Below are 22,447 nucleotides of genomic sequence, written 5' to 3' on the forward strand. Positions count from 1 at the left end.
TGGAGAAAGACCAGATAATTTAAAAGACAAGAAGCCATTATAATTTTGGGAAGAGTTTAATCATTCATATAATTTATATCAGCACAGCAGGGATGCTTTGAATGAAAACTGAGGTCTTCACATGCCCAGAGAATCTTGCAAGGTGCCTGGACAGTATGTCATTCACCTGAAAACAAGAAGGAAAAAAAAGATAAGAAAACCTTGAAACAGCCTGCAGTCCCTTCATCAGGTAAGACAGGTATTATGATAATGATTGTGGAGCATTTGGGAGGGGGCAAAGTAGATTTTAGGTCCTTGCAATTAAAAGGAAGAGGATGTGTGCTTTGAAGTCTTTATAATGATAAGGCAGAAGGGAAGTAAGTGTATTGAAATCTATGAACTGCAAAATGTAAAGGAATGAAAGTACCTTTGTATGTTTGAGGAAGTTGTGGCCTGAGAAATCCAACTCCAGGTCTGGAAGTAGCTTTAGAATCCTGCATATCTGACCTTTGAGATGATTTTCAGAGAAGAATAGTGGAGATCACAAGGAACATAAAATGCAGACTTCCCTTGCTAGGATGGAAGTCATTGTGTGAATGCTAGAACTTGAGAGAAAATATCAGAAACCTGAACTAGAGTAAGCCTTAGAACCTCCAATATCAGAGTTCAGAGTGACTTTAAAAATGAGAAAGTGGGAGAAATTCAGAGACTGAACATGGAAATTGTCAGACATAGTGCCATGGAGATGAGAATAAGAGAGGTGAAGGGATATTAGAGCAAAGAAAACCAATATAATACAAAAAGGTCTATGGAATATATAGAATATGTTAGAAACCATCCTACGGGATAGCTGAAGGGGAGCTAAGAATGCAAATCATATACTTTGGAAGGAACCTTAAATGGAAAAATTTCAGAAGTGTCAAGCATTTGTATTCATATGTATGTTCTTACTAGGCCAAAATGTTGGCCAGTTTATGTTAACTGACAAAAAAAGTGAAATTTTCAAATGATATTAATAATTTCTTCCAATTTAATACTACTAGGCTAGTGGTGATTCTTTTAAAAGAAAAGCACTATTCCACAGCTGAACAATGTATGGTGAAATCCTATGAACTTTTTGGCTAGCCAAAAAATCTTCCAAAATCTAAAACACATATATACCAAAACAAATACAATTCCATGCAGTTCCTTCTTTGTTAAAGACTGCCTATTACTTAATAATATTACTATTAATGATAATGGATATCAAGTGGTTATGGCTACAGAAACAAAGTATTAGCATAGAGAAGAACTATAAATATATTTTAATTTAATTTAAAATTAATTTAATTTAAAATAATTACATTTTAAAGTCATTATAACAGTAAGATAAATGTGCATTGTAATAACAATCCAATAAATCAAAAATTTAGGAAAAAACACAATAGAGGACAGAATGTTGTGCCTTTGGTACTAAAAATGTAATATCTTGGAAAGTCCTTAGACCACTGAACATCTGGCCTTCCAAGGACCTTTTAAGAAGTAAAGTGCGAAGTGTCTGGGAGTTTCGAATACTGATTTTCCTACCAAGGTAATAAGATCCTTCTCTAAATGTATCAATTTGGAGTGGAAAGTAAAGCCAGAATTTGAGATCATGGAGGGTACTTAGAAGCTATAATGTCTGAACTTGCAGGAAATTTTAAATCCAAAAACTTGAGCTGAATGAAGATACAGAAACTTTAATGTCGGTGATGGGAGGGACTAGATTATTGTGGTTGTTGGTCCTTCATTCTTGAAGAGGACATCAGGAGGATGATGTCTTGACTTGCAAGTGAATTGGATTTAAGTGAGACAGGACTGTGCAAAGTTGTCAGTCTCATTTTCTTTGCCAGGGTCATCAGAGTCCACCAGCAAGACATAGATCAGGAAGAATAGAGATGGTCCCAGATCCAGTGGGAGACCCAGGTTTTTTTAAGCTAAGGTCTTTCCCAGGTCTCAGTTTGTCTGAGGCAACACCCATTCAGTGATTAAAGTAAAAGCTAGATAAGAATTGAGACAAAAGATGGCCTAGTTTCACTTCCCAAAAGAATCAATCTGACCATAACAGAAACAATTTTTATTTATACTTACTCTGACCCCTCAAAACCTAAACAGTGAGCAAGTGAGACTTGGGCTAGGACCTATTGGTCAGTCTGTAAGATTCCATGTGATTTGGGTTTAAAGGCATAGTCAGGTAGTTCCATATGTATTCCAATTTATCGAAGCCTGGTTTACTAGAGCTGTATTTCAGGAAATCATAAACAGCAACTACATGAGACAAAAGAGTTAATTGTCCGAGTTAAAAAAAAAAAAAAGAAAACCAAAAACCAATGATATAATAAATAAAGAAGGAAAATAAATCTAGCCCACCAAACCCCAAGATGTATTCTGAAGTATATAGAGAGTAGGAGAGGTTAAAAAGCTGAGAATGGAAATCATAAGGAGCAAGAGGATTTTATCACTCAGAATGTCAACTTGGGGGTACACATAGAGAGGACAATGAGAAAGGTTGGAGAATGCTAAAATAAAAAAGTCATGTTTTGGAGTGCCCTTCAAACCACCATATTTGATTGCCTGAAGGGGTCTAAAAACATGAATCATCTGTTCTGGACAGGGGCCTTAGAGGGAAAAAATCACAGAAATGGTAAGGATGTTTATTCATATATATTTTAGAGGGCCAAAATATTAGTCAAATCTAGTTAATGTGACAAAGAAGAGTAAAGCAGATTTTTCATAATATTAATAATTTGTTCCAATTTAATATATACTATACAAGTGATGATTCTTTAAAAAGGAAAGCTGACTTCTTCAACCCCATATTCAAAAAGTATGGTGAAAATCCTATGCATTTTTTGGCTAGCCAAAAATAAATCAAAACAAAACAAAAACCTAAAACATAGACAAACCAAAATAGATACAATTCCATGCATTTCTTTCTTTGATAAAAACCATTTCTATAATCGTTAATACTAATGAGTATCAAGCATTTTTAGTCACAGAAACAAAGTTTTAGGTACAGAACACCTCTCTGAAAAAACACTTATATTTCAAAATCATTATAATAATGAGACACATCATAGTAATAATGATAATACAATAAATTTTAAAAATGAAAAAATATATACATCACAGGAGTAGTGCTGTTAGTAATAAGCATTTTCATATCTTGGATGGTCAGTAGAATACTGAAGGTCTGGTCTTTCACGAACCATTCAAGGGGGAAAGTTCAAGGTGACTGTGAGCTTACAATACAGAATTTCCTAGCTAGGAGGTAAGTCCCCTATCTGAATGTGCCAATTTCAAGTAAAAAATGAAGCCAGGATTTTTGTTCAGGTTGGACACATAGAACCTAGAATATCTCTGAGCTTGAAAGAAATTTCAAATTCAGAATCCTGATTGAATGAGGCTGTAGAATCTGGAATGTCAGTGTTGGAAAGCACCAGAACAAAGAGAGTAGGGGGTGTTCAGAGGTTGAGAATGGAAATTGTCAGAAGTTGTTATCAGTAAGAGAGCACTTAGAAGAATAGATATTAGATGAAGGAGAGACCTAGAACACAAAAAGTCACATCTTGAAGTGTCCTGAAAACTACCATATGTGATACCTGGAACTCTCTGAGAACCTAAGTCATATGCTTTGGCAGGGGTCTTAGAATGGAAAATCTCATAAATAGCAAAGATTTAAATCATATATACATATATGTATATTTATATATACACATATGTATATATGTGCATATGTATGTATGTATATGTATATATGTGTATGTGTGTGTGTATGTATTAGTGGGCCAAAATCTAGTTCATTTTTTAAAAAATAAGAGGAAAATAGATTTTTAATATAACATTAATAATTTATTTGAATTTGATATGAATTCTCATATTGTCAAACTCGGAACTGCAAGAATATGGGTGAAAGTGCTCTCTATTTTTTGGTTAGCCTAAAAACCCAGAAAACAAAACAACAACTGGTGTACTTCAAAGCCAACCCATTTCTCTACATTTCCTTCTTTGATAAAGACTGCTATTTCTGTAACTAGCAATGATAATGAATATGTAGTGTTTTTGGTCACAAAAAACAGGGTGTTAGATACTGAGACTTATATTTTGAAATCATTATGTGTGTATACATATATATGTGTGTCTTAGGAATTTACAATCATATCAGTAATTAAATGTGCATTGTAACAATAATTCAATAAATAAATAAAATATATAGATCACAGGAAAGTGTGGCCTTAGGAGCAAAAATGACAGAGCTGGGAAGGTCCTTAGACACTGAATGTGTTTTTGTTAAAATGAAAATGGCCTTTGTTAAAATAAATACCCTTTGTTAACTGCTAAAACAGAAGAAACCCCAGGTTCAAAAAGGAATGAGTCAGAGAACCATCACACTTGTAAAGATTATAAAAGCATTTAGTATCTGAGATGAAGCTTACCAGCTGGAGCAGAGAAGCAAAGTTCTCAGCTGCTCAAAGGAGAGTGGGAAAAGGGTGAGATATTTATACATATTTGAGATATTTATTACTTTTAAGTGGGAGTTAAGGGAGAAACACAATAAATCAGAAAGTCAGGTGGGAAGTAGGCGGGGTCTAGGGAGCAGATATCTGTAAACATAGTAAACATAGTAGAAAAGCGGATATTTGCTGTTCTTTAGGTAAGTCAGAAAGCAAGATGTTGCTCTCTCTGAGCCTGTCAAGATTGGTTTCAGCAGTTGTAGGCATCTCAGAGTTCAGCTAGTTTCCTCACAAAGGAACACTGGTAGGTCAAACAGTCAAACAGATCTTCTAAAGTCTTCCTGATTGGCTACTTGTTGTGCTACTCCTTTGTTCTGGTTCTCCTGTGAAAAAGGGAAACTCTAGAGTATTTAATGGGTTAGTACAGGCATTATAGAGCCCATGTTCACACCTTCGAGGTACCATTGAAAGACAAGAGCTGCAGGTGGCTGTGAGCAAAGAATACTGAATTTTGCAGCTAAGAGGTGAATCTTGTCTCTGAATGTCTCAATTTGGATTGGAAAGTGAAGCCAGAATATTAGTTCAAGGAGAGCACTTAAAACATGACTGTCTGAGCTTGAAGGACTAATCCAGAACATTGAGCTGGATCAAGTTGTAGAATTTAGAATGTCAGAGTTGGGAGGGAACAAAGTAGAGTGAATGGGAAATATTCAGGGACTTATTAAATATGTTATCAGAAGCATGCAGAATTTGAGCATGCAGAATGTCAGGCCTAGGAGCCAGCCATAAAAAAGGTAATGAGAGATATAGGAGAGCATTTAGAACAAGGGATAGCACATCAAGGAAAACTCTCAGAACAGAAAAGGTCAGAGCTGGATTGTTCTAGAAATTCCTATTTGCCATAGCTGGGAGGGCTCTGAGAAAATGAATCATCTGCTCTGGAACAGGCCTTTCAGTGGAAAATATCATAATGTCAAGGATTTATTTTCATTCATATTCTTAATGAGCCATAATCTTGGCCAAATTTAATTAATTTTTTTTAAAAAGAGGAAGAAAAAGAAGATACCTTTTTTGGTATGAGATCAATCATTTCAATTTAATTTATATCACACAGCTGCAAAGCTTAAAAAAAAAATCTCATCCTCATTACACAGCCAACAAAGAATGATACAAATGCTGACTAGTTTTTGGTAAGCCAAAAAGCAACAACACAAATCTCCCAAAACCTGCATGTTGAAACAAATGCAATTTCTTCTTTGATAAAGACTGCTGATGAGGTTGAGGGGTGATGGTGGACCCCAAAATACTGACAGTCCGGGTCATGCTCGAATGAATTCGACTCAAGCCTTCTTAAAGCCAAAGAAAACAAAGTTTATTAAGGATTCGCCTAATTGGGTTGCCTCTTAAGGAGCCTAAGCTTTTGTAATGCTTGTATTTACAAGCGGGCCAGACACAATCCCAGCTAGACAGAGTCTGAGCTGGATTGCATCTGAGCACCTTCATGGAGGCAAGGTAGGACTTAAATACAGAAAAGAGTATAGAAAGGATCTGGGGGGGGGGGGGGGGTAGTCTGGTAGTCCAGGGTGATGGGAGGAGGGGTTTAGGAAGGGTCTTGAGGAGAATCAACAAACATCAGACACCTAGGTGGGAAGCAGGTAGGGCAATCAAGGGATAACAGACAGTGATCACAGATTTGTGTATGAAAGGCCAGATTCTGTGAGGAGAAGCAAAGAGAGCTCAATTTGAGTATGAAAAGCCAGGTTAAGTGAGGAAATTCCAGGGGAGCTCAAGGAAGTTCCCAGAGTCTGAACCCCATTACTGCCATTGTTATTACTATTAAACATAATGAATGTAGGGTTTTTTGGCCATAAAAGCAAAGTGTTAAATAAAGAGGACTTATACAAGGCATAATTTATATTTGGAAATCAGTATATCAGTTAGGCACATGTGCATTGTAATAATCTCATAAATAAAAAATGGAGGGAGTTACAAAATCTGGAAGATTGAGGACTCAGAAACAAAAATTTCAGAGGTAAGAAGTTCTTCCATCAGTGAATGTTATGTAGTACTTCCAAGTATCTTCCAAGAGGGAAAATTGGTAGAGGTCTGTAAGAGCTTTGAATACAGAATTTCCTATCGGAGAAGTCTCTCTTCTAAGTGCCCCAATTTGGAATGGACCATGAAGCCAGAATAGTAAGATTAATTAAAACTTAGAATGTCTAAGTGTATCAGTAAGTACTCCGACATACAGAGGGCGGTCTGCTATCACAGGTTCTTAGATCTGCATTTATAAAAGGAAAGGCAACCTTTGAGGGGTCAGCAGTCACTTTAATCAAGTGAATGTATCATTTACTTAGTTTAGGGGAAAACCTCAGCACCCTGAACTTCAGAGAAAATACAAAGAAACCTAAATCAACAGACAGTGCTTCCAAACTGTCTGACAGTAAGCAATACATACATCACAATTCAACAAACAGATGCAACTGCCTAACCATACATACATAGTTACCAGAGAGGGAAGCACCAACATCTGGGTTTTCAAAGGGGGACGGGGGGGACGGGGGGGGGGGGGGGGGGGGGGGGGGGACGGTTGCTGCTTAGCGGCTTTCCAGAGTCTCATCTTGCACACAAAGCTTCCTCTAAAAACTAAGCTCAAAAGTAAAACTGCACCTCAGAGTCTTTATACACTTTTTGGAGCCAGAGGGCATCACAACCTTTGAGAACCAGTACCTCATTAACAAAAGGTGTGGGCCTTCTGACAAATCTTCCCAGGCCCATTAGTGGGTGGGAAAGATCTTCTTTAATCACATTATTCAATCAGAGGCACTTTATACTAAAACAAAAACAGCAAAAGATCCTACTTTACTTGTCCTTACACTGAGCTTGAAGGAAATTTCCAGTCCAGAATTCTGAGCTGGATGATGATATAAAAGCCGGAATGTCAGTGTTGGGAGTGACTAGAACAAGGAGTGAGAAAAGTCAGAGGCTGAGAATGTAAATTGTCAGGAGTAGTATAATTATACCACACATAATGTAAGGCTTCAAGGATGCCATGGAGAAGAGAATGAAAAAGGTAGGCAAGTACTTTGAAGGCTATCAGAGAGAGGAGAGCCCTTAGAACACAAAATATCAGATCTGGGATGTCCTAAAAATGACCCTATGGGATAGCTGGGAGGGCTCTGAGAACATAAATCAACTGCCCTGGAAGGGGCCTCACAGGCTAAAATATCCTAAGTGTCAAGGAATTAATTTAATATATTTTCTTAGTGGGCCAAAATTTTGGCCAATTCTCTTTAATTTAAAAAAATAAGAAATTAGATTTTTCATAAGAGACTTAATAGTTTATTGCAATTTAATATAGGCTAAGCTAGTGGTGATGCTTTAAGAAAAATATCTTATATCCTCAACCACACAACTAAAAGGGTATGTTAAAAATACTTGTTTATTTTGTGACTATCAAAAAAAACCCCCAAACACATCGACAACAATGTAATTTCATACAATTTCTTACTTCATAAGGACTGCTGTTTATATTACTAATAAGGATAATGAATGCTGTATGTTTTTTTGAAAAAAAAAAAACAGGTTGCCATGAACATAGGTTTAGAAGAGATATCAACTGTGCTCTTATATCATTATATTCATAAGACATATGTGTATTGTTATTTACAAAGGTGGGGAGGGGAGCCATTAGTCCATAGCAGGATGAGGCCTTAGAACAAAAATGTCAAAAGAGGTTCCTAAAGCATCGCATTCAAGAGGTGGTCTAACAGGGTGGGTTCTGAATGTCAGAACATGGATCGTACCTAGAAGTCAGAATAGCAGAACTGAGAGGTCCCTTAGAACAGGGATTGGCAAAGGTTTGGGTACTTTGAAAATCAAGGATCACATGATATGAGCCTGTACTAACAGCTCTGGGAGAGATTTTTGAAAATAGCATGTGAGAGATGTCCAGAGGCTGAGAATAGAGATTCCCAGATATAATGGCAGCCCAGGAGAGAGAAGGTCAGAACTGGGTGGATCCATAGAGCAGAGATTGGCAAAACCTGGAGAGCCTTGAAGAAGGGACATTAGAATCAGGAAAGCAATCAGAACACAGAATGTCAGAAGTCCGAGGGGACTTAAAGGCAGAGAATGGCAGAGCTGGCGGTGCCAGGAGATATTAATCATCAGCTCTGGTACATAAAATATTATCTCTGCCAAGGAGTTCTCTGGGTTATGTGTTCATTGAGTTAGATTACTGAGAAGGACTAAGTAATTTAAAAAACTAGAATAAAGTGTATTTTTGAGAAGAGATGAAACATTCATCTCCATATTATTTAGATTTCAGATATCAGTAGACAGTGTTGATGCTTTGAATGCAAACCCAGGTCTTCAAAGACCCAGACAAAGGGTCAGGGTGCAAGGACAGTACCTACATCAACAAGGAGGAAAGAGAGAAAGCACTTATATTACCCTGTAGTCCCTTCAACAGGTAAGAGAAGTACTGGTATTCCTCTTCATTGAAATGATTGTGGAAGACTTTTGGACAACAATTAGGTGTTAAGTCCATGAGAATAAAAGAAAAATGATTCTGCTTTGAAATCATTGTAATAATCAGTCACAAGTGAACTATACTGCAATCAATAGAATTGAAAAACTGAAAAGAATAAACCCTTGTGGGTTGGAGGAGGTTGTGGCCTTAATAAGGAGAAGGCCAGGTCTGGAAGCGTTCTTAGATGCTGGCATGTTGGGGCTTCCAGATGATTTTCAGAGAAGAATATGGCTGATGGCAGGGAACTTAGAATACAGACTCTCCTAAGTAGGATGGAGGTTGAGGCTCTGAATGTCTGAAGGTGGATTAGACAGAGCAGCCAGTAATAGGAGTATAACTAATACTATTACTAGCCAATATCTGATCTGGAAAAACACTTAAAACATAGAATGTCTGTGCTCGAGGGAAAGATCTAGTGCAGAATCCTAAGCTGGACAAGGCCTGAGAACCTCCAATATCTGAGTAGGAAGGATTTTAGATGTGAAAAGGTGGGAGAAATTCAGAAGTTGAGGCTGTAAATTGACAGAAACAGTGGGATTTTGGCCCATAGAATGTCAGACCTGGGAGTAAGCATGGAAAAGAGAATGGGAGAAGGAGAAGAGCTCTTAGAAGAAGGGATAGCAGAGAGAGAGCCAGAGACCTTAGAACACAAAAGGTCAGAACTTAGAGTGTCTAAAAAAATATCACATGAGGAGAATGAGGGGTCTGAGAACATAAATTATAAATACTGAAAGGAGCTTCAAATGGAAAAGACCATAAATGGCAACAATTTATTTAAAATATATTCTTAGTGCTGAAAATACTAGCCAGTTTTAGTTAATTTAAAAAAATAAGAAGTAGATTTTTCCTTGAGGTAATTAGGTGGCAAACTGGAATAGAGTGCCAGGCCTGAAGTCAGGAAGACTCATCGTCCTAGATTCATTCTAACCTCAGACACTTCCTAGCTGTGTGACCCTGGGCAAGTCACTTCACCCTATTTACCTGACTTTCTTCATCTGTAAAATGAGCTGGAGAAGGAAATGGCAAACCACTCCAGTGCCTTTGCCAAGAAAGCTCCAATAAGGTCACAAAGAATCGATACAACTGAAAAAATGACTCAACAGCAGCAACAACAATGATAAGCTTTTTCTATGAGATTTGTTATTTACTGCAATATATTATAGATTAATCTAATGATTATGCTTTAACAAAACTCACATTCTCAACCACACTTAACAAAAAGTGGAAGTATTGATTACTTTTTGGGTAGCTAAAAAAAAGGCCACCAACACAGAATGACAGCACACTGGAAGAAACAAAATACCTTACATTTCTGTGGTAATGATTTGCTATTGATATTTAGTCATGATAGTTGATATAGAGTAGTTTTCTCCACAATTTGTAACTCACATCCTAGTATGGTGTTTCTTTAGATCCAAAAATATCGTATCTTGGAGGGTCTTAGAAAACTGAATGTTTCAACTTCTGGATAACCACATCAGGGGCAAATTTGGAGATGGCTGAGAGCATAGAATAAAGAATTTCCAAGCTAGGCAGTTATTCCCACATCTAATTGTTCCAATTTAGAGTGGCAAGTAAAACCAGAATTTGAGATCTGGAAGGGTACTAAGAATGTAGAATGTCTGTGCTTGAAGGAAATACTGAATGCAGAATCCTAAATGGATGAGGCTGGAGAAGCTGAAATGTCAGTGTTGGGAGGGAATAGAGCAGAGAGAGAGAGTGGGAGATATTTGGAGGCTGAGAATGAGAAATATCAGAAGTAGGAGGATTTCAGCATGCCAAATGTCAGGCTTGGGAGTTGCCATAGAGAAGAGAAAGAGAGAGTGAGAAAAACCCTTAGAAGAAGGGATATCAGAGAGAAGAGAACCCCAAAGGACAAACCTGAAGCATCATAAAAACTTCCATATACCACAGCAGGAAGGGCTCAGAAAACATACATTATCTCTTCTGGAAGGAAAATGGTTATTGTCCTTTGTTCTTCAAGAGGTCCGGAATGACATCAGTATGTTAGAGTCAAATTCCAATGCATCCAGCTGTGGCTGATCAGACCAAGATGAGCTCAGAATGCTGTACCACAGGTCAAGCACAAATAGTCCATGTAAACATTTCAGGTGGATCCTCTAAATTTGTGAATTTCACATTTCTTTTGAGCTGCTTCAATTCTGCTTTGCTCATAGGGCACAGTAACTTCTCTGATGGGGGCACACTATGCTGAGCAGTCCTGTGCCAGTGTCTCCCATGTCACACAATCAATTCCCAAGTTCTTAAGAGAGACCTTGAGAGTGTCCTTATATTGCTTGTTCTGACCTCCATGTGAACACTTGCCCTTTGTGAGTTCTCTTTAAAATGGTCTTTTAGGCAAACATATGTTTGTCGTTCAAACAACATGGCCAACTCATCAGAGTTGTGCTTTCTGCAGTACAGTTTAAATACTTGGCAGTTTAATTCAAAATTCATAAAAGGACCTCAGTGTCTGATACCCTATCCTGCCAGGTGATCTTCAGTATCTTCCTAAAACAATTCAAATGGAAGCAATTCCTGGCATGGCACAGGTTTCACAGGCATACGATGAGGTCAGCACAATGGTCCTGTGGACCTTCAGTTTGGTAGGCAATCTAATACCTCTTCTCTTCCATGCTTTGCTTCGGAGCCTCCCAAACACTGAGCTAGCTCTGGCAATGCATGCGTCAACCTCATTGTCAATGTGTACCATCCCTGGAAAGTATATGGCTAAGGTAAGTGAACTTATCCACAGCATTCTCCATTTGCTGTAATGATGGTTCCACGTATGAATGTTGTGGTGGTGGCTGGTAGAGTACCTGTATTTTCTTGGTGTTAATTGTTAGGTGAAAATTAGCATAAGCAGCAAAGAATTGATCCATACTTTGTTGCCTCTCAGCTTTAGAAGTTACATTGAGGGCCCAGTCATCTGCAAACAAAAAATCATGCACCACCAGTCCCTCCACTTTAGTCTTGGCTTGTAGCCTTCTAAAAGTTAATTTACCATCAGTGCAGTAGCTGACCTTGATGCCATGTTCATCTTCATTGAAGGCATTTGACATCATGGCTGAAAACATCATGCTAAAAAGCATGAGAGCAAGTGCACAGCCTTGTTTCACTCAATTAGTGACTGGGAAAGTGTGAGAACATTGTCCATTATCCAGAATCCAGGCAAGCATGCTGTCATGAAATTGACTTACAGTGCTGATGAAATTCTGGTGACCAAATTTTGACATAATTATCCATACGTGCTAAATAATACTGATTTATTTTCATATATATTCTTAATGTATATTCTTATATACTTTCATGTGTATTTGGTGTGAGCCAAGATATTAGCCAGTTCCAGGTAAATTAAAAAACAAGAAAAATTTAGATTTTTCCAATATCAGTCATTCATTCCAATTTAATTTATATGACACAGTGACAGAGCTTTTTAAAAAATCTTTGGTCCTCAATCACATAGCCAGAAAGTGTTTGGAGAAAGTACTATTTTTATTTTTTGACTAGCTAAAAAAAAAACCTAAAACACAGGCAGCATTTTTTTAAACATTTAATTCTACACAGTTCTTTCTTGAGTAAGTAAAGACTGCTATTGAAATTACTACTACTGATAATAAATAGAAAGTATTTCTGGCCCACAAAACAAGATGTTATGCCTGGAGGCCTCATAAGGGACAAACTTATATTTCAAAGTCTTTATATAAGTAAGACCTATATGCATTGTAATAATAGCCTATTAAAAAGTCAGAAATAACAATTATATATATCATAGGATGATATGAGCTTTAAAAGCAGAATGCCGGGTCCTTAGAACACTGAATTTCTCTGTTTCCAGGTACCATTCAAGGGAGACAGATATTTCCAAACCCAGAATCTGGTGCTGGATGAGGTTGTAGGAGCTGGAATGTCAGTGTCAGGAGAGACTAGGACAGAGGGAGAGTGCAGATATTCAGAGTCTGATAACGGCAAATGTCAAAAAATGAGTATTTTGTACATAAAATGTCAGGTCTGGGAGTGGCCTTGGAGAAGAAGGATTTAGGAAAGTATTGTCGCTCAGATCAGGTAGAAACAATGCAAGGTCAGGAGTGCCCTAAAAATGTCCATGTGCATCTGAGAGGGCTCTGAAAACATAAATCATGTGCTCTGGAGGGGCCTTAGGATGGAAAACATCCTAAATGGCAAGGATTTGTTTTCTCATATACTCTTAGTGGGCTAGCATGGTGACGCTACAGTGGGTAGAATACTTGGTGTGGAGTCAGGCAAGAAGACTAGCCTTCATGAATTCAAATCTGGTCTCAGACACTGACTAGTTGTGTGACCCTGGGCAAGTCACTCTGCTTGCCTCAGTTTCCTCATCTATAAAATGAGTTGGAAAAGGAAATGACAAACCACTCCAGTATCTTTGCCAAGAAAACCCCAAATTAGGTCACAAAGAGTCTGACACAACTGAAATGACCAAACAACAACAACTATAATTCTTACTAAATTAAATAATAAGAAGGTCCATTCGTCATTTAGGCTCATTCATTTATTTTGATTTAATTTATATTACACTTTGTTGAAGCCTTAGGCTTCAAATTGACCATAGGCTCAAATGTGAAGGTCTTGGAAGGTCCTTAGAACACTGAATGTCTGGGCTGGTGAGTCAGAATTTCCTAGCTAGTAGGTAGGATTCTAACTGTCCCAATCTGGAGTGGACAGTGAGGCCAGAATATTAAAAGTAGGGAGGATGATTAGAACCTAGAATCCAGAGGAGGAGGAAGCTGTAGAGGCACCATTGTCCATGCTGGGAGGGACCAGAGCACAGAGAGTGGGAGGCTTCTGAAGGGCTGAGAAGGGAAATTGGCCGAAGCAGGAGTGGTTCAGGTTTGGGAGTTGCCATGGAGATGAGAATCAGAGAGGGGAAAAAGTACTTAGAATAGGAATAGCAGAGCAAGGAGAACACAAAAGGCTAGATCTCAGTGTCCTAAAAACCACAGCCCATAATAGCTGGGAGGGTGTTGAGAACAGAAATCAGCTGCTTTGAAAGGGGCCTTAGAAAAGAAAATCTCATAAATAGAAAGGATTTATATCCATACATATTCTTAGTGTGCCAGAATATTAGCCAGTCCAAAATAATTTTAAAAACAAGAATGTAGATGTTTAGAATAATTTATTAATCCAGTCATGATATATATACATATATATAAATATGTATATAATTGGAATAATATATTAATCCAGTCATGATGCTTTTGAAAAAAGTCTCACACTATCACCCTCACAGCCACAAAGGTATGGTGAAAATACTGACTTTTTTGACTAGTCAAAAAAAGCAAACTAACCCAAATTCTTGCACACCAAAACAAATGCAATTCCCTTCAGTCTTGCTTTGGTCAAGACTGCTATTGATATTACTTTTAATTGATAATGAATATTGAATATTTTTGCCCAAAAAACAAGGTGTTCAAAACTGAAAACTCATAAAGGAGAAACCTTATGTTTTGAAGACATTATTGCATTAAGAGATATGTGCATTGTGATAACAATCCACTTAGTGAAAAACTGAAAAAAAAAAAACCAAACCCTTATGGATCACAGGAGGGTGTGGTCTTAGAACCAAAAAGGTCAGAGCTGGGAAAGTCCTTAGAACACTGAATGCCTGGCATTCCAAGGACCATTCAAGGGGGAGAATTGAAGGTGGCTGTGAGCAAGGAATACCAAATTTTCCAGGTAAGCGGTAAGTCTTGTCTCTGAATGTGCCCATTTGGAGTGGAAAATGAAGCTGAAATAAATGATTTGGGAGGGCATCTAGAACCTAGAATAGCTGATCTTGACAGAAATTTCTAATAACAAACCTGGAGCTAGATGAGGCTATAGAATCTGAACTGTTAGTGTTGGGAGAGTCTAGAACAGAGACAGTCAGAAATATTCATAGGGGGAGAATGGAAGTTGTGAGAACTGGGAGGATTTTAATACAGAGAACAACAGGCCTGAGAATAGCCATGGAGAAGAGAATGAGAGATTTGTCAGAGTGTTTAGAAAAAGGGATATCAGATCAAGGAACACTCTTAAAACAAGAAGAGTCAAACTTGAAGCATCCTATAAACTTCCTGGGGCCATAAATGGGAGGGCTCTGAGAATATAAATCCTCTGTTCTGGAAAGGGTCTTAGAATAGAAAATATCAGAAATGAAAAAGATTTCTTTTCATGGCTACTCAGCCATGACCAGTTGTAGGTAAATTTAAAAACAGGAAGAATTTAAATTTTTCCTATGATATTGGTAATTTATTCCAAGTTAGTTAATATTACACAATGATAAAGCTTTAAAAAGACCTTACCTCCTCACCGACATAACTAGAAGTGAAACCCCCAAAACCTGCCCACTGAAACAAATGAAATTCCCTGTAGTTCCTTCCTTATTGTTGATATTACTAGTAATGATGATGAACATGAAGCCCTCAAAAACAAGGTATGTTCTGATGACTTATAAAGGACGACACTGTGAAATCATCATATCATTAAGACTTGTGCATTATGATAATAAACCATTAAGAAACTTTTTAAAACCTTATAGATGATTGGAGAGTATTCCTTTAGATCCCAAACTATCAAATATTAGAGGTTTTCAGGTGCCTGTCAATGTTGGAGGTAGCCTGGAGCTTAGAACACAGATTTTTCTGGCTAGGAGTTAGGTCTGGCCTCTGACTGTCCCAATTAACAGTGGAAAGCGAGGCCAGAGTACTGGATCAGGGAGGGCACTTAGAACCTGTAATATCGAAACTGGAAAGAAATTTGGAATCTTATGACGCTGTACAAGCTGAAATGTCAGTGTTGGGAGGGACTGGAACACAGAAGGTGGGAGATGATCAGAGGCTGAGAATGGGAATTGTTAGTAGCTGCAGAATTTTAGCACCCAGGATATCAGGCCTGGGAGTAGTCATGGAAACGAGAATGACAGAGTTACATGAGCATTTGAAAGAGGGGCTATCAAAGCAAAGAGAGCTTTTAGAACACCAATGATCATGTTTTGGAGTGTCATAAAAACCACCGTATTTGATAGTTGGGAAGGCTCTTAAAATATAAATCATTTGTTTCAGAAGGAAGCATAGAATGGAAAATGTTTCAAATGGCAAGGATTTATTTTCCTATCTATTCCCAGTGGTCCCAGATAGTGGCTGTTTCTAAATAATTTAAAAAGAGGATAGATTCTTATATGAGATTGCCAGTTTATTCTAGTTTAATATGTATTAGCCAAGTGGTGATGCCTGCCAGGCCTAGAGGCCTGAGGGCTACCCGAGTCTTACCTTACCTGTCCCAGGTCTTCGGTTGGCCAAACCGGATAAACGTATGAGAGAAGAGACTTTCCGGAATCGAACAAGGGTTAGGCTTTATTCAGGGTCCTGGTTACATGTGCAGGGGGAGCTCTTCCTTAGGAGGGAGAGAGAAATCTCCCAAGGAGGCAAAGATCTTACAGTGAGAGATTGGAAGCAGAAGTGGAAGTGGGGAGAGAGGGGGAAGGGAGAGCGAAGAGAGGAAAAGGGAAGAGGCGCCTTCTGTCCTGTAAGGGCCCCTCCCGCGCTAAGAGCACCTTCAGGCTTTCCTGACCCTAATTAAGCTCTCCGGCCGCGTAGTTTGCACCTGAATACCGTGCCTGTTAGATAACAATAGGTGTGCCCAGATCCGGGTCAGTCTCGAGGGCGGGGATGCTCCTCCCATCACGTTTCTCACGGGAAGAGGCGGAAATACACGAGATAGCTCGGTCTCACTCCTCGATTCCCTGCTGTTTTCTGGGGGGCCTCATGAGAACTCTAAGATTTAGAAGTTCCCACCTTTACCCGCCCGAGACTGTCCACATGGAATTGAGCTTCCACCCCCAACAGATGCCCTCCTGTTACTTGCCTACCCTCTTCTAAGGATCCCTCCCTTATCCTCCCATTCCCATAGGACATTACTCTTAACGATAATGTATATGGAGTATTTTGGACAAAATAGCAAGGTGTTTCATTCTGTGGACTTACAAAGGACATAACTTATGGAAAATCATTCTATCAGTCAGAACCATGTTCACTGTAATAAGAATTCAATTTTAAAAACATCAATCAAAGGAGGTTTTTTGTTTGTTTGTTTTAGATACAAAGAGGCCATATCTAGGAAGTTCATTAGAACACTGGATGGCTGGGCTTCCAGGCATCATTCAGATGGGAAAGTTGGAGGTGGCTCACAGGTTTGGATATAGAATTTCCTAACTAGGAGGCAAATCTCACTTCAGTGTCACAGTTTATAGTAGATAGCAAGGACAGAATATTAAAACAGGGAAAGTGCTTAGAACCTAGAATTTATGAGGATGAAGGAAATATCAGCCCCTGAATCCAGAGATGAATGAGGCTTTAGAAGTTGGAATGTCAATGTTGGGAGGGATGAGAACAGAGAGAGTGGGAGATGTGGAGAGGCTAGGACTGGGAAATGTCAGAAGCAGGTGGATTTTGGCACACAGAATATCAGGCCTGGGAGCTGCTATGAGCAATAGAAAGATGTAGGAAGACCTTTAGAATAAGCATTTTTAGATCAATGAGATCTCTTAGAACACAAAAGGTCAGATCTTGGAATATCGTAAAACTACCAGATGTTATAACTGTGAGGGTTCTGAGAACATAAGTCACCTTCTCAGGAAGAGTCCTTAGAATGAAAAATATCCTAAATGGCAAGGATTTGTTTTAACATACATATTTTAGTGCCCCAAAATATTGGCCAGTTTTTGTTAATAAAAACATGAGAAGGAAGTAAGTAGATTCTTCAAATGAGATTAATATTTTATTGCAATATAATACAGATTAGCCCAGTGCAGGGGTGGGGAGTCTGTGGCCTTGAGGCCACATGTGGCCTTCTAGGTCCTCAAGTGCAGCCCTTTGACTGAATCCAAACTTCACAGAACAAATCCCCTTAATAAAACGATTTGTTCTGTAAAATTTGGACTCAGTCAAAGGGCTGCACTTGAGGACCTAGAAGGCCATACCTTCGACCCCACCCTTGACCTCATGTTAATAGAGACTTTCCAGGTGTCTTTCAGTTGGGAATGGAGGTAGCCAAGAACTTACAATATAGAATTTCCTCCTAGGGGGATAAGTCCCTACTCAGAATGTCTCAATTTGGAATGGAAATGAAGCCAGAATTTTCAGATCAGGGTAGACATTTAGAACCTTGTTTAGGTGAGCCCGAATGAGGCTTTAGAAATTAGAATGTCAGAATTCCAGGGATTAGAAGTAACAGGGTAGGAGACGTTCAGATGCCAAGAATGGAAATTGTCAGATACAGTGGGATTTTAGCAACAGAATATCAGGCCTGGGAGTAGCTGTGGAGAAGAGAATGAGAGATTCAGGAGAGCACTTAAAAAAAGGGATATCAGAGGGATATAACTCAGTATATCAGACATAGGAGTGTCCTCAATACCATGGCATGAGATTGCTGGCAGGTCTCTGAAATGATAAATTATTGGCACTGGAGGGTCCTCAGAATCAATAATACCATAAATTAGATGGTTTAATTCTGTTATATATTCTTAGTGGGCCAAAATATGCCAGTTTGAATTTAATTAAGAAATCAAAAAGAGAATATATTTTCCTGTGCAATTAGCCCGGTTTTTTCCTTTTAAATTCACTGTTACCCCAAATACACTGTTAACAGGTAATCTCACATCCTGGGCAACATGGCCAAAAGAGAAAGGTGAAAGTGATGTCTATTTAATGACTAGCCAGAAAACTCCAGAAAAAAAAACAAACCCTTAACCAGAAATAAATGCAATTCCATGTAGAGCCTTTTGTGGTAAAGACTGCTATTGTTATTTCAATGAATGATCATCAATATAGACTGTTTGGCAAGTAAACATAGAGTTCCTTACAGAGTATTTCAAAGGGACATAACACATTATCTGGAAATGTTAGTGAGACACTTGTGCAGTGCACTATACAAATAAAAATTTGAAAAAAAAAAAAAAGCAAAACCTTTAAACCATAGCAGGTTATAATACCTTTCCAACGAAAATATGTCAGGGTTGGTCAGTCCCTTAGAACAGTGTATGATTAAGTACTTCCAGTTACCTTTCACTGGGAAATGTAGATTTATGAGAGCTTGGAATGTAGAGTTTCCTAGCTAGGAGCTAAGTCACACCTTTGAATGGCCCAATGTGCAATGTAAATTAATCCAGAAAATCAGTTTGGGGAAAGGACTTAGATACAGGGGTGGGGAACCTGTGGCCTTAAGGCCCACCCCTGAAAGAACCTAGAGTATCTGAAGTTAGGATTTAGTCAAAGGGCTGCACTTGAGGACCTAGAGAGTCACATGTGGCCTTAAGGCCACAGGTTCCCTAACCCATAAAAGAACCTAGAACATCTGAGCTTAAAGGAAATTTTTAATAGAGAAACTTAACCTGAAATGAGCTACAAGTTCAAAACTATGAGAGGCTAGAATAGAGTGGGAGATGTTCAGGGGCCGAGAATGGAAATTGTCAGAAACCAGAGAATTTTAGCACAAAGAATGAGAATCTTTGGAGTAGACGTGAAGAAATTAGAGAGTTCAGAGAGCACTTGGCAGAAGTGGTACCAGAGCACAGAGAGCCCTTAGGACACAAAAAGTCAAAACTTGGAGTGTCCTAAAAACCATCATATTGAAATAACTGGGAAGGCTTTGAAGGAAAAAAATTCATCTCTCTGGAAGTGGCCATAGAATGGAATATCTCATAAATGGCCAGGATTTATGTTTATATATATTCCATAATAGATGGCCAGTTCCAGTTAATGGAAAGAAAAAGAGGAAAGTAGATTTTTCTTCGTATGACATAAATAATCTATTCTAATTTAATTTACGTCAGCCCAGGGATGGTTTAAAAAGAAAACGTGACATTCCTCAACCACAGAGCCAAAATGGACGATGAAAATACTGTAGATTTTCTGGCCTTAAAAACCTAAAACACCTGCTCACTGAAACAAATGCAATTCTATTCATTTCCTTTTTTGATAAAGATTGCTATTGATATTACTATTAACAATAATGAATATTGAGTATTTTGACCATGAAAACAAGGGGTTATAAATAGAGGAGGGGGAAGACTTGTCTTTCAAAATCCTTATAACAGTAAGACATGTATATGTGCATTATAATAATAATTCAATAAATTTTTAAAAAACCGAAAAAAAACACATAGATTACAAGAGGGTCTGGCCTTAGTACCAGAAATATAATAACTTGGAAGGTCCTTAGAATATTGAATGTCTGGCCATCCAGATACGATTAAATGGAAAAAGTTGAAGGTGGCTGAGAGCTTAGAATACAGAATATCCCAGCTAAGTCCCTTTAAGTACAAGCTAAGGTCCTTCAGTCACTGAATGTTGCAGAGTACTTCCAGGTACCTTTGAAGGAAGATTGTTGGAGGTGGCTGAGAGTTTAGAGTGCAGAATTGCCTAGTTAGTAATTAAGTGTCCCTCCTCTGTACATCCCAATTTGTATTGGAAAATGAAGCTAGAGTTTTAGATTAAGGAGGGCACTTAGGACCTAGGATGTCTGGACTTGAAGGAAATTTAAAATCTTGAATCTTGAACCAGATAAAACTATATAAGGTGGATTGTTGTGTTGGGGATGACTAAAACAGAGAGTTGGAGATGCTGAAGGGCTGAGAAGGAGTATTGTCAAAGGTAGTAGAGTTTTAACACAGAGAATATCAATCAGGCTTATGTGCAGCCAGGGAGAAGAGAATGAGAGACATCAGAGAGCACTTAGAAGTTGTATCAGAGGTGTAACTCATGGAACATAAAAGGTCAGATCATGGAGGGTCACAAAAATTACCATTATGTGATAGCTATCAGAGCTCAGAGGACATAAATCATCTGCTCTGTAAGGAGCCTTTAAGTGGAAAATAATATAAACATTTTTTTGGCCAGCCAAAAACACCTAGTAAAGTCCCCAAACCTGCATACCTAAACTGATGCAATTCTACACATTTTCTTTTGTAGTAAAGACTGCTATTGAATGGACTGGTTTTTGTTGTTCAGTCATTTCAGTCATGCCTGATACTTTGTGACCCTTTTGGGGGTTTTCTTGGCAGAGATAATGGAGTGGTTTGCTATTTCCTTCTGTAGCTCATTTTATAAATGAGAAACTGAGTCAAACATGGTTAAGTGATTTGCCCAGGGTCATGCCACTAGTAAGTATCTGAAACTGGATTTGAACTTAGGTCTTTCTGACTCATCCCAGTACCCAGCAATATGACTATTAGTGATAATCAATAAAGAGGTTGTTTTTTTTTAATAAGCAAGGTATTACATACTGAGGATTTCACAGGGACACTATATTTTGAAATCATTATATTGGCAAGACACAAGTATTGTAATAACATCCAAGCAAATTAAAAATTAAGAAGAAGAAAATACCTTCTCGATCATGCAGGTTGTGGCCTTTGAACAAAATGCCAGAGCTAGGAATGTCCTTTGAACACTGAATGTTATAATGGAGTTCCAGGTACCTTTAAAGAGGGGGAATGTTGAAGGTGTCTGAGAGCTTAGAATGTAGATTTCCTAGCTAGTAGCTAAGTCTTTCCTGTAATAATAATCCAATAAAAAAAAACTTTTAAAAATACCTCATAAATCAAAGGGTGTTTCTTCAGAGCCCCAAATACCATGTCTTGAAAGGTCTTTAGAGCACTGAATGCCTGATATATGTACATTTGAACAATAATCCCACAAATAAAACAGTAGAAAAAATAACTTATAGTTCACAGGGATGTGTTGTATGTTGGAAGATCCTTGAAACACTAAATGTCTGTCCTTCCAGGTTACCATTCCAGGGAGGAAGTTGGAGGTTTCTTAGCACTGCAATTATTGGTGCACACCAAAACCAATGCATTTCCCTGTTGCTCCTTCTTTGCCAAAAAATGTTACTGATGTGATTATTAATGATAAAGGCCTCTAGGTATATTACTATTGTTGATAAGAAATAGAGAGTATTTTTGACCACAAAACAAGGTGTTATGTGCCTAGGACTCAGAAGGCAGAAGACTTATGTTCTGGAATCATTACATCAGTAAGTTGTAATTATTATGTCACTAATTACATGTGCATTTTAATAATAATCCCAACAACTGAAAAAAAAATTAAATCACAAAAGGGTCTGGTCCTTGTGTCAGAACCAAAAACGTCAGAGCTGGGAAGGTCCTTAGAATACTGGATGTCCAGCCTTCCAGGTGTCATTCAAGGGGCACAGCTGGAGGCTGCTGAGAGCTCAGAATACTGAATGTCCCAGTTTAAATTGGAAAGTGAGGCTGTTATACTAGATTGGGGAAATCACGTAGAACCTAGGATGCCTGAGCTTGAAGGAAATTTCTTGTCCAGAATCAGGAGCAGGATGAAGTTGTAGAAGCTGAAATGTCAGGGTTGGGAGGACTAGACAAACAGTAGGGGATGTTTCAGGGCCTGAAAATGGAAATTGTCAG

At 38.2% G+C, this 22,447-nt stretch overlaps 1 long non-coding RNA gene across 2 annotated transcripts in view; it reads left to right on the forward strand.

Annotated features, from left to right (window-relative positions):
- LOC140515336 (uncharacterized) overlaps positions 1–22,447 on the forward strand; it is a 167,882-nt gene that overhangs the window by 11,580 nt on the left and 133,855 nt on the right. For both annotated transcript variants that reach the window (XR_011970951.1, XR_011970952.1), the window contains exon 5: positions 83–229. This is a non-coding gene — a long non-coding RNA (uncharacterized lncRNA). The remainder of the gene's footprint in view (positions 1–82; positions 230–22,447) is intronic.

The sequence above is a fragment of the Notamacropus eugenii genome, chromosome X (assembly GCF_028372415.1).
Source record: "Notamacropus eugenii isolate mMacEug1 chromosome X, mMacEug1.pri_v2, whole genome shotgun sequence".
NCBI lineage: Eukaryota > Metazoa > Chordata > Mammalia > Diprotodontia > Macropodidae > Notamacropus > Notamacropus eugenii.